We start from the raw sequence: 11,784 nt of genomic DNA, 5'->3' as shown, positions 1-11,784 counted from the left end.
GCAGAGGGAGAAGCAGGCTCCATGCAGGGAGCCCGACTAGGACTGGATTCTGGGACTCTGGGGTCATGCCCTGGGCGGAAGGCAGACGCTCAGCCACTGAGCCCATGGTGCCCCCAGTGTGGGTCTTAATACCATATAGGAGCGGTGGAGTTTACTTTTTTGAGGGGCAATGTGGAAGAGGACCAGCAGCAAACAGCAACTGAGCTCTCAATTTCTTTCTCCTTGTTCCCCTATCTTATTGTCACTCTAATGCCAAAGGATCTAATGATCTGAGCCCCTCGAATGCCAGGCTTCTACCTCCATGGGCACAGCTGGAATAGAGAAGACTAAGGAATGTTTTCTGGTAGTGTGAAATTCTATGACCGCTGGTGTTTGCCAAGCAAACCGTAGGAACTGCATAGGTTTCTAACTCTAAATTATACAAGAGTAATTCCATAATGTATCCCTTGAACTCATGCCTTATAAAAGAAAGTATAATTATAATGAAATATTTTAGAAAAACTATGTCCTGGACCTACTCTGTTTGTCCAGCCAGATGCACTCTACCCCTCACTCTACTTTGTGCCTTAGAAGGCAGGATCTTGAAGGATTGCAAAAACTTGGTTCCTTGACTTCTGGAGGAGGTATATGGAGGACACTTCAGTTTCCTTTACTTCTGCCCATACTTGGAAGAAGTTCAACGAAGGAATAATTTACAATAAGTCCTTCAAGTCTTCCATCTATTATTTCCTGTCAAGATCTTGACCCATATAGATTTCGAACAGACTTACTTACCTTGATTATGGAAAATACTGTTAAAGTGAGAGGTGATCCGTCTATTATCCAGGCCCTTTGGTTTTCTCTTTCTCCTCTCTTTTTTCTGCCTAGCTCTTGGCTTCTTCATATCATGGCCACAAGGGGGTGAACAAGGATAGGAACAGAGAGACAACCCTCAAAAAAACCACACTAGGGCAGACCGGGTGGCTCAGCAGTTTAGTCCGGCCTTCTGCCCAGGATGTGATTCTGGAGACCTGGGATGGGTCCAGCGTCGGGCTCCCTGTGTGGAGCCTACTCCTCCCTCTGCCTGTGTCTCTGCCTCTCTCTCTCTCTGGGTCTCTCATGAATAAATAAATCTTAAAAAAAAAAACAACAAGGCACTTAAAATGTTGGATTGTACCAGCAGAGGTTGAGCCTGGGTTTTACAGGTAGTATTTATTTCCTTTTTTAAAAGGGTGTTATGTTTCTGATTTTTTGCAATATTTTTATAACAAATGTTTTATCAATGTAAATTACAAAAATAGAAAACCTTTTTTAAATAGAGACACTAACATATATATATATAATAGAATTTACTTTGAATTCTTATGGTTTGAATAAGCCAAAAAATGGTTGCCATCCTTATCTGGACTTTTCATGACCACTTAAATTGCCATCTTTTATGATAGTCTTTTCCTCCCTGTCAATAATTTGCTTGTCAGCATCCTCCAGAGTGAAGGTGCTTTTTAAACAATTCTTGGTGCATTGGCTATTATGGAAGAAGGTAGTAGGTTAATGAGGTGTGACTACAAAGTAACGAGGATCATGTCCTTCACTACTTCTATTTAAATCAGGGGGCTTTAGGTTTTTTTTTTTTTTTAAGATTTTATTTATTTATTCACGAGAGACACACAAAGAGAGAGAGAGAGAGATGCAGAGGGAGAAGCAGGCTCCATGCAAGGAGCCCCACGTGGGACTTGATTCTGGGTCTCCAGGATCACGCCCTGGGCTGAAGGTGGCGGCGCTAAACCACTGAGCCACCCGGGCTGCCCGGGTTTTAGTTTTTAAGAATAGAATAATATTAGCAGAATGCTTGGGAAACCTCACATGTGCTGATCCCCAAACAGCCTGCTATTTACTTTAAGTGGTTTTTGCCCTCTGAGTTCTCAAACCTCATTTACTTCAAGTAGATTAGCTAATCTTTTTCACTCAAGCTGGAGCCAATTTCCTTAATATTTTAAAATGCCCATCATCCACTAGGACTCAAGTTTGACTTTCTGAAGTTCCCTGTGGAGTCCTCTGAAATGGGATGTCATCCACTGTTCTCAGAGGGGGTTGAAGAGATATCTAACTTGCCTTAACGTCCTGCAAAGATAAATTCAGTGGAAAGATTTCACTTTTCATTTTACTCATAAGTTCTCATCCCTTCCACCAGATTCTGTGAAAATCCTAAGTAAAATAAATTGGGGTAGTGTGAAGACACGCTAAACAACTTATAAACATGAGGAGGAAACCTTTAATATTAAGAAGAAAGGCAAAATTCTCAACATCCAGAGAAATTCTAGAGAAAGTGCTTTGTAAAGACGAAAATATAAACATTGTTACTGTGGTTGGACACTAGTGTATAGAGAACTAACATGTTAAAAGGAAGGAGTGATGTAACTACCATCTGTGCATTTGGGCCCTTTTGGCCTGACGGACCCAGCTTCTTGCTGGCCTGTGGCTGCAGGATACCAATGTTCAATGCACCACAGGGACAGAGGCTGAAGGATCTGCTCCAAAGCCAGTCGCGAAAGTGGAGAAGTACAGTAGCTGAACTCATTTCACACAAGGCGTCTCTAAGCCCTCTTTGAAACATCTGTTTTGTCCACCCTGTCTGCCAGCCTTCACAAAGTGTCCGCCCTCTGTTTACATCTGTGCGTAAGTGTAAGTGTAAAAACTAAATCTTCTTGATTTATGCCTTATCATCTTTTTTGAAAATTGTGGTAAAATATACATAACATGAAACATACTATCTTAACCATTTAAAAAAAAAGATTTTATTTTTTTTATTCATGAGACACACACGCACACACAGAGAGAGAGAGAGAGAGACAGAAACATAGGCAGAGGGAGAAGCAGGTGTGACGTGGGACTCGATCCCCGGTCTCTAGGATCACACCCTGGGCTGAAGGTGGCACTAAACTGCTGAGCCACCTGGGCTGCCCCATCTTAACCATTTTTAAGTGCACAGTTAAGTAGTGTTAAGTATATTTACACTATTGTACAGCCAATCTCCAGAACTTTTTCATCCTGTAAAACAATACTCTATTACTTAAAGGAATCCCCATTTCCCTCTGCCCCAGCCCCTGGGGACCACCATTCTACCTCACTGATAGCTCATGTAAGTGGAATTGTATGGTATATACCTTCTTGTAAGTAGCTTATTTTACTTAGTATAATGTCCTCAAGGTTCACAATGTCACAGTTTTCTCCTTAAGACTGAATAATATCCCATCGTATGTTTATACTACTTTTTTAAACCATTCATCCACTGGTGGACATTTGGGTTGTTTCTAAGTTTTAGTTATTCTGAATGGTACTGCTAATAGTGCATGGGTGTACAGATACCTGTTCGAATCCTTGTTTTTACTTCTTTTGAGTATGTTCCCATAAGTGAGATTGCCAGATCATATGGTATTTCTTTCTTTCTTTTTTTTTTTTTTTAAGATTTTATTTATTCATGGCAGAGAGAGAGAGAGAGAAGCAGGCGCCATGCAGGGAGCCCGAGGTGGGACTCGATCCCGGGTCTCCAGGATCACACCCCAGGCTGAAGGTGGCGCCAAACCGCTGAGCCACCGGGGCTGCCCCATATGGTATTTCTATGTTTAATTCTTTGAGCAGTCTCCATACTGTTTTCCACTGCAGCTGCACCATTTTACATTCCCACCAGCAATGCATAAGGGTTTCAGTTTCTCTACGTCCTCACGACACTTGTTAGTTTTTTTTTTTTTATAATAGCCATCCTAATAGATGAGAAGCAGTATCTCATTGTGGTTTTGTTTTCACTTCTCTAATAACTAGTGCTATGGTCAAATATTTGCGTCCCTTCAAAATTCATAGGTTGAAATCCTAACTCTTAAAGGTGGTTGTATTAAGACGTGGGGCATTTGGGAGGTGATTAGGTCATGAAGGAAGGGCCATCATGAATGGGATTAGTATACTTGTAAAAGGGACCCCACAGAGATCTCTAGTGCCTTCCACTATTCAAGGACACGACCAGGAGATGGCCATCTATGAACCAGAAAGCAAGCCTGCACCAGAATGAGATCATGCTAGTGCCTTGACCTTGGACTTCCTAGTCCCCAGAATTGTGAGAAATTTCTGTTGAATATAGGCAATCCAGTCTGTGGTGTTGATGTTGCTGCTGAGCATTTTTTCATGTGCTTATTAGCCATTTGGATTTCTTCTTTGGAGAAACGTCTATTCAAGTCCTTTGCCCATTTTTAAAGATAGTTACTTTGTTGTTGTTGAGTTATAGGACTTTTCATATGTTCTGAATATTAACTCCCGTTTAGATATATGATTTACAAATATTTTCTCCCACTGTGTAGGTTGTCTTTTTCACTCAGTTCATAGTGTCCTTTGATGTACAGAAGGTTTTTTAAAATTTTCATGTATTACAGACATATATATCAATGGAATAGCTGTAATCATTAAAAATGGTCCTCCATTTATGGGTAGGCTATGAGTATCCTCCAGTCCAGATGCCAGAATTGAAGTTCTTTCTTATGATCACATGACAAGCAGTTCTGTAGGGTTTCATGTAACACTAAATGCTATATTTTTAAGTTATTAAGACCCACTAAGATTTGGAATCCGTGGATTACATTAGCAGAGTATTAACAGTTTACCATAGGGCCTTCTGATTTGGGGAGGTCCTAGGCACTTTTGCTTTTGTTGACCTATTCTTCCATAAAAAAGATTAAAATTTTATTTTATAACTGCACTGGTATAAAGACAAATATAATTCAGGCAGATCCTTATTGTTTTGCTTATTTTCTTCTTATTTTAAAAGAAATTAAGATATTTATGTGGGCTCCCTAAAAGTATCCTGGGCCCTAGGCATTATGCTTACTGTGCTCAATACATCAGTTGGCGTTGGTTTGCCAAAGCTAAAACAGAATTCCATGAGGAGTGCTGGCGGTCATACAATACTTGGCAGGCTGCTGAGCTCCCACAATTAATGAGCAGTCAGATAGTTAGAATTCCTACAATTTTCAGACAGGATGCTGTCTGAAACACTGCATCAGCACTGTTGTGAATTGGTCATAATTTTCAGTTGCTGCTCTTCGTGCTTTTCAATTATAAATCACTGCTAGTGTACTTTATCTGTTAGTTTGTGTGAGTCAATCCAAGGAAGTCTAGTGACATAAACCAATGTATTTTTCCAAAAACCAGACTGTAAGACGTACATGTATTATTGTAGTTCTAAATGCCATTCAGTCCCTTTTGCTAAAGCAGATATATAGTTTCCCATGGTGTAATTTTCAGTTGTCAGAGCATGTTTACACATTCATATTGTTCTCCTATAAGTACAAATGATTCATAAATGGGTTTTTGTTACTGTTGTTCTTTGTTTTACATCTGAAGAATCAATTTGAGGGTTGCTTGGGTGGCTTCGTCAGTTAAACGTCCAACTCTTGATTTCAGCTCAGGTCATGATCTCAGAGTCATGAGATTGAGCCCTGTGTTGGGCTCCTGCTTGAGATTCTCTCTCTTTCTTTCTCTCTTTATTCCCCTCTGTCTTACCTCCCCTCTCCCTTTAAAAACATAATTTTTAAATGTTTTTCTTTATTATTTTTTAAAATAATTTTTAAAAAATAAAGAATCAACTCAGCTGTTGAAGAGGTCATCAATGATGGTAGGAGTCCAGATGCTGAAGAGGTGGTGGCAAAATATCTTGGATAGGTTGTCTAAGAGCAACAAAGAGAGATCAGAGTCATTTCAGGAAAAGATCCACAATACAAAGACAACAGGCTGGAAGTATCAGGGGAGCTAGGGGGGGAACGGTGGCCTCTCATTCTGACCCCAGGAAAAAGATATTGGAAAAGGGACCATCTCGCATTCTGGTCTGTAGAAAGGATGGTGAAAAGTAAATGTACACCTGAAAGAAGACATGTTAGAATCGAAGTTCTTGGGCTGTGAAGACATACATGTTCTTTTGTCTTTCCAGCTCCACAGGAGCAAATCAATCACAGGAAGCTGATGTGCATTATATTTCTCATTTAGAAGAGACCTATTAACAACCACCAGGTTTTTAGAAGGTTCTGAACATCTCACAGTGAAAGTAAACATCTTGAATCTTAAGTATGTTTGCTACATCTAACCTAGCAGGCTAATGATATTAATCTAAGATGGAACACTTAAAATGCTTTGAGAAAATGTAAGTTCATGTTTCTTTTTCTGTCATTTGGACCTCTATATTTAAGTACCCCAGATATCATCTGTTTATAAAGAATTGCTAAAATTTACTTCTTAAAAAAACAATATGAATCACAAATATAGTCGAAGTCCTATAATTCTAAGTTCTTGTGTCAGAAAATAGCCTGACAGATGCCCTGGTGGTGGGACAAACAGCTTACATCAAATAGTAAAGCATCCCGTGAACTTCCCAGAAAACAGCAAGGGAGTTACTTTCTTAAGCCAAGGTTCTGGCTGATTTGGGTAAGACATTCTGATAGAGGAGAGAATTAGGACCAATATATGAAAGCTCTAGAGAAATGGATTTCACCTTGTTAAAGGGAAGCATCTGTAAGTCAGATGGAATAGACTATTCCCAGGAAGTGCCAGCCATGTAGCAGGAATAGGCCACTCCGCCCCTTGGCAGAGATGCTGTAAAGGAGAATCAAGTAACATATGGCTGCACGTGACGACTGTAATCTTGGGATTTTGTGATTCTTTATTTGGAGTCTGAACAGTTGTTTTAAACTGCCTAAGAGTTTATTAATACTAGTTACAGGAAATACAAATACCATTGCTCACATGCCAGGTAAGAAAGCCTTGAACACACACAAAGCAGAGTGCTAGTTGTTGTCATTAACAAACAACCTTTCAACAGGAAAAAGGAAACATGAGGTGACAATCAGCCCCATGATGAGGGATCATACCATCAGTGTTGCCAACTGATAGTCACTCTGTTAATTTAGGATTATGGTTTGAAATTTTTGCATTACAATTTAGCCTTTCCCAGGCTTCCTGTGAGGCCCTCATTAAATCTGCAAACCTGAGCATTATCATTTCTGAAAAGAGCCCTCCTACCATTCACAGACCTCAGTGATCCTCAGCCTTCTGTTGTGTCAGAATCACCCGGGAAACTTATTAAACATCAGATGCCCTGTCTCCACCCACAGAGATTCTGACTCAGTGGGTCTGGGATGGGGCCCTGGGCATTTCCAGGTTTATAAGCTCTAAGAGTCATTCTGATGCACCCGAAATTTGAAAGCTGCTGACCTAGCTCAGCGGAAAGCATTTGCATTAAACAAGTAGCCTTGTAAAACTCTTTGAAAACAAAGTAGAACATAAATGTCGACCTTTATTTTTAGGCAGAATGCTTGCTGTGTGGCTACTAATTGTCAGCAAATTCTCAGAAGCAGAAATCATCACGTCCGTATATCAGTTTACTAATGAATTTCTCTTTAGCTCCAACCCAACACTTGAAAGTATAGGGGTTGATGGGATCCCTGGGTGGCTCAGCAGTTTGGCGCCTGCCTTCCGCCCAGGGCGGGATCCTGGAGTTCCGGGATCAAGTCCCACATCAGGCTCCCTGCATGGAGCCTGCCTCTCCCTCTGCCTGTGTCTCTGCGTCTCTCTGTGTGTCTCTCATGAATAAATAAATAAAATCTTAAAAAAAAATAAGTATAGGAGTTGAGAACACACAAACAGGCTGTGGGGTTATACCAGCGTTTGGGTCTTGGCCGTGTCAGTCACTAACCGGGAGACCTTGGCTAAGTGGCTTCACGTTGCCACACCTCAATTTCAGGTGGAAAAAAACAGGAATTAGAGAACTTCTTTCACAGGATTGTTATGGGAATTAAATGAGCGACTATGAATGGGGCATCTAGCACAGCTGCGGGTGCGTGGGAAACACCCAATAAATGGAAGCACTGTCATCATGACTAGTCACCCCATGATTTCAGTGCGACGTGGCTGTGATTGATGCAGGATTAGAAATAGAAATAGAAAAAAAAAAAAAAAAAAAAAGAAATAGAAATAGAATCAGTTTAATGAGATTTCTGTGACCATATATTTGTTCCAGGGGGAGGATGAGATAGATACGTGTCTCCATTAGAAACTGAAATCAGGAGCAGCCCCGGTGGCGCAGCAGTTTAGCGCTGCCTGCAGCCTAGGGTGTGAGCCTGGAGACCCAGGATCGAGCCCCACATGGCTGCATGGAGCCTGTTTCTCCCTCTGCCTAGTAAGTAAATAAAATCTTTAAAAAAAAGAAAAGAAAAAAAGAAACTAAAGTCAATGTTTTGTTTTAAAGCATGTCATTTTTAAATGACATGGAGCCTGTTTCTCTCTCTGCCTAGTAAGTAAATAAAATCTTAAAAAAAAAATAAAAAAGAAACCAAAGTCAATGTTTTGTTTTAAAGCATGTCATTTTTACCTAGTACTTTCCATTCTTCATTTGTTTCTGTCACTTAGAAGTAAACGGGCTATCCCAGGGCTATGATTTCACAGAAAAAATTAATGCCCTGAATGGGCTGCCCGTGTCATACTGCAGACCATACAGCAGACAGAAGCCATGGAAATCTGAGATTTGGGAGGCTGATTTCATACCTCAGAGCAAAGCTCTCCCTCCAAACCAGAATGCTTCTCTGAAACAAAAATGAGTATTTCAGTGGTGACAAGCATGTGTCCTAACAGCAGAAGGAGAGCGGTAGCAGTGCTCGGCAAACGGTAGCCCTTTGCTCTCGTTGGAGCGCTCTGACCCTTTCCATTGACATGAATGTGAACACTTTTCAGATGAACAATCTTCAGCAACCGCATTTCCAAGAGAGAAGCTTAACCCGCTTGCCCCAGATTGCCCAGCTCGGGTTCTCGGAGATCTCTGGTCTTCTCCTGGAAGAATGACTCTTCCTTTCCCAGATACTATGAGTTTGTAGGGGTGGAGGCGGGTGAGGTGGGGGCAGAAAGGCCTCAGGAGCTAACCGGCAAGTCCCAGAGGCCACAGGCCGCCCCGACCCGCGGCCGACGCAGAAGCGCGCGGTCCCCGCGGCGGCGGCTCAGGGGAGCAGCGGGGCGCGGTGAGCCGGAGCCTTCCCGCCGGGTCCCAGGTTCGCCACTCGCCCCTGGCCGTCGCTCAGGGCACTGGAACCGCCCGGGGGCGGCGTCGGGCACGCTGCGGGGCAGACACCCGACACGGAATCCCGCCGGGCCGGGGGCCTCGGCCTCCGGATCCCCGGGGAAGGCGGCAGGGGCCGAGGCTGTTACGGGACTCGGTGACCCGGGCAGCCGCCCCCGGTAGAAACACAGGTGCCGGCGGCGGGCTCCGCGGAGCCGAAGCCCCGGTGAGCGCGCACCCGGCCCTCAGCGGAACCGCCCGGCGACCACGGCCAGCGGCCGCGCGTTCCTGCTTACTCACCTACTGCGCACCTTCGCACCCAGCATTCTCGCTCAGGGCGTGCAAGGCCGGGGTGGGGGCCCAGGGCGCCTTAGGCAGGCCGCCCCGCCCCAGAAGCTGCCGGCCGGCCACCGGGTGACCGCGCAGCCCCCGCCAAACGCGCGTCCCACGCGAGGCAGGAGCGCGCCGCGACCCGAATCCCGAGGGGACGATAAGCCGAGTCGCTTTAAGAGGAGGTGGGAGGGGAGGGCGGAGAGGGAGAGAAGCGAGTCCTTGGCAGAGGGCACAGGAACCAGGAAAGCTTGGAACTGAAATCGCAGGCTGTGCGGGGCCCCTGGCTGCAGGGTGAGGTGCGGCCCTGTGACGTCAGGATGCCACGAGGCCGGAGAGGAAGACCGGGGAGCGCCGAGGAAGCCAAGGCCTCCTCCGGGACCACGGACGACCGCTGGGGAATCTCACGTCAGGAATGAATGGCCCTGGAGAGCCCCCCCGCCCCCCGCCCTTGCAAAAGAGAAGAGAGAAGACTCAGTCGCTCTCTCCACGCCTGCCTCGAAGACAACCTGCCAAGTAGGTTCACCAAGTTTTACACCCCAAATGGTAGCCTGTGGTATTTCCTAAATTTACAAAAGCCGTTGGAAGGCTGGGGGAAAGAAGGCCTGATGGGGTCACCGGCCGCAGGGAGGCCAAGCGATCGACTCCAGGCTCTAAGCCAAACTTTAGAGGGCTCGGCTTTGTTTGTTTCTATGGTAGGTGTTGATGCCTTCACCCCGTATCTCCCGAAGCCTGTCTGATCCCAATTAACCATAAAATTACTTTGGTTTGTAGCAGTAATGAAAGTATCCTGATTGGAAGACAAAGGTGAAGACATTCTATCTACCATGAGCTTATAAAGGTATTTGAACAAATTGGGCGTGTGATATCTACTGCCTGAAATTGCTAATTTAGGTGCAGAGAGCAAGTTTTCTAGATTCCCTCAGGCTAACCTAATTGACCTCTATCCAATCACATCCACCAAAAAGAAAACTAAAAGCAAGAGCACACACAACCCCGCTGCTCCCTCTACATGTGTGACGCCACTTATTTCCATTTTTCTGCTGCGTATTACCTTATAAAGCCTATAAAACCTTGTACAAAGCAGGTGCCTCTAGCAGGGTCTTTTTTCCGTGGAGATGCTCTTTTCAATCTGTGTGTTCACATGTATAACAGTCTGTTGGTCACCACACACCAGGAGACTCTCCCGAACTGTGGTGCTGAATCCGACAGGAGAAGTCAAGTCATAGGGACTTCAAAAGAGATCAACCCAGAAGGTTTCGTTCCTAACACGGACAAGAGGGTTGCCAAAGGGACCCTACCCGTGCTGATTTCATACATACCCCCCGTTGCAAAAACTTCACGTTTAAAATATTTGAAATTATAACTGCTGTCCTCGAAGGGTAAAGGCCAGATTCCTGGGTGTTTCTTGGTGCTCCGTGGGATTCCTGGCCTCTACTTTTCTGACGTGGAGGATTGACACGGACTGGCTGGCTGGGCCCACGGGTGGGTCCTGGCTTCACACAGGGCAGAGATCACACACGAGTGTGAGGTGAGGAAGTGAGAGCAGAGTTGATTGAAGCAGGGAGGGAGCGCAGATCCAGACGGGGCATCCGGGGGGCTTGGGGGGTGGGGGGCACTGAGCCTCCTCATTCTCAGGATCCAGGGTTTTTCTTAAGGCTCGTGGCCTGGCGCACGTGTCTCCACAGACCTCAGGAACCGGTGAATACGAAGAAGGCAGGGTTTAGGTGTCCTCCGCCAGTTGCAGTATGTCCTGCACCGGGGCCTTGGTGAGGCGGGCCCTGGGGCTCTGGGGCTCTGGGGCTCTGGGGCGCGCGCGAGGCGAGGCTTGCAGCTGGGGAGCGCGGCGGGCCCTGCCGGGAGGGCGGCCCTCGCCTCCTGAGCGGGACAGAGGGGATGCGCCTCGTCTGAACGGCCGACCGGCGCGTGGAGGGCGCGTGGAGGGCGCGTGGAGGGCGGGCGCGGGGGCAGGCGAGACCAGACCGAGACGAGACCGCGACCAGACCGCGACCAGACCGCGACCGCGGGCGCCAGGCAGGCAGTGGGCGGGCCCGGGTCTCCGTCCCCGCGGCGCCCGGGGCGGGGCGAGGAGGCTCCTCAGTGTGCGGGGCGGGGGGGGGGGGGGGCCTGGTCTCGACCTGTCTCTGCCGTCTTAGGCGGACGCGCCTGTTCGCGGCCCATCCCTCACGTTACAGTCGCAGTCGAGATACACAAACCCCAAAGCACAGAATGGTCTCTGCCTTCTCCAAGAAAGGCCTCCGGTGGCCGGGCCTCCGCGGCGTGCTGCGACCCCAAGTCACTCCGTGCCGTCGCACACGCGTATTTCTGCCGCGGCCAGCGACAGCCGCCTCCGCGCCGCCGGGGCAGGGCCGGGCCCTGGGGCAGGGGGTCGC

At 46.3% G+C, this 11,784-nt stretch overlaps 2 long non-coding RNA genes across 2 annotated transcripts; one reads left to right on the top strand and one right to left on the bottom strand.

The window, feature by feature from the left end:
* Positions 1 to 2,751: 2,751 nt before the first annotated feature.
* LOC112676198 (uncharacterized) lies at positions 2,752 to 9,502 on the bottom strand. Its single transcript, XR_003146376.3, has 2 exons — positions 9,362 to 9,502; positions 2,752 to 5,690 (listed from the first exon to the last, which is right to left on the bottom strand). It is a non-coding gene; the product is annotated as an uncharacterized LOC112676198 (long non-coding RNA).
* A 280-nt stretch (positions 9,503 to 9,782) lies between these two features.
* On the top strand, positions 9,783 to 10,474 carry LOC118352893 (uncharacterized). Its single transcript, XR_004810799.2, has 2 exons — positions 9,783 to 9,907; positions 10,166 to 10,474. It is a non-coding gene; the product is annotated as an uncharacterized LOC118352893 (long non-coding RNA).
* The last annotated feature ends 1,310 nt before the right edge of the window (positions 10,475 to 11,784 follow it).

The sequence above is a fragment of the Canis lupus genome, chromosome 30 (assembly GCF_003254725.2).
Source record: "Canis lupus dingo isolate Sandy chromosome 30, ASM325472v2, whole genome shotgun sequence".
Classification (NCBI taxonomy): Eukaryota; Metazoa; Chordata; class Mammalia; order Carnivora; family Canidae; genus Canis; species Canis lupus.
The sequence above is the reverse complement of the archived record's forward strand: the minus strand, read 5'-3'. Positions and strand labels throughout refer to the sequence as shown.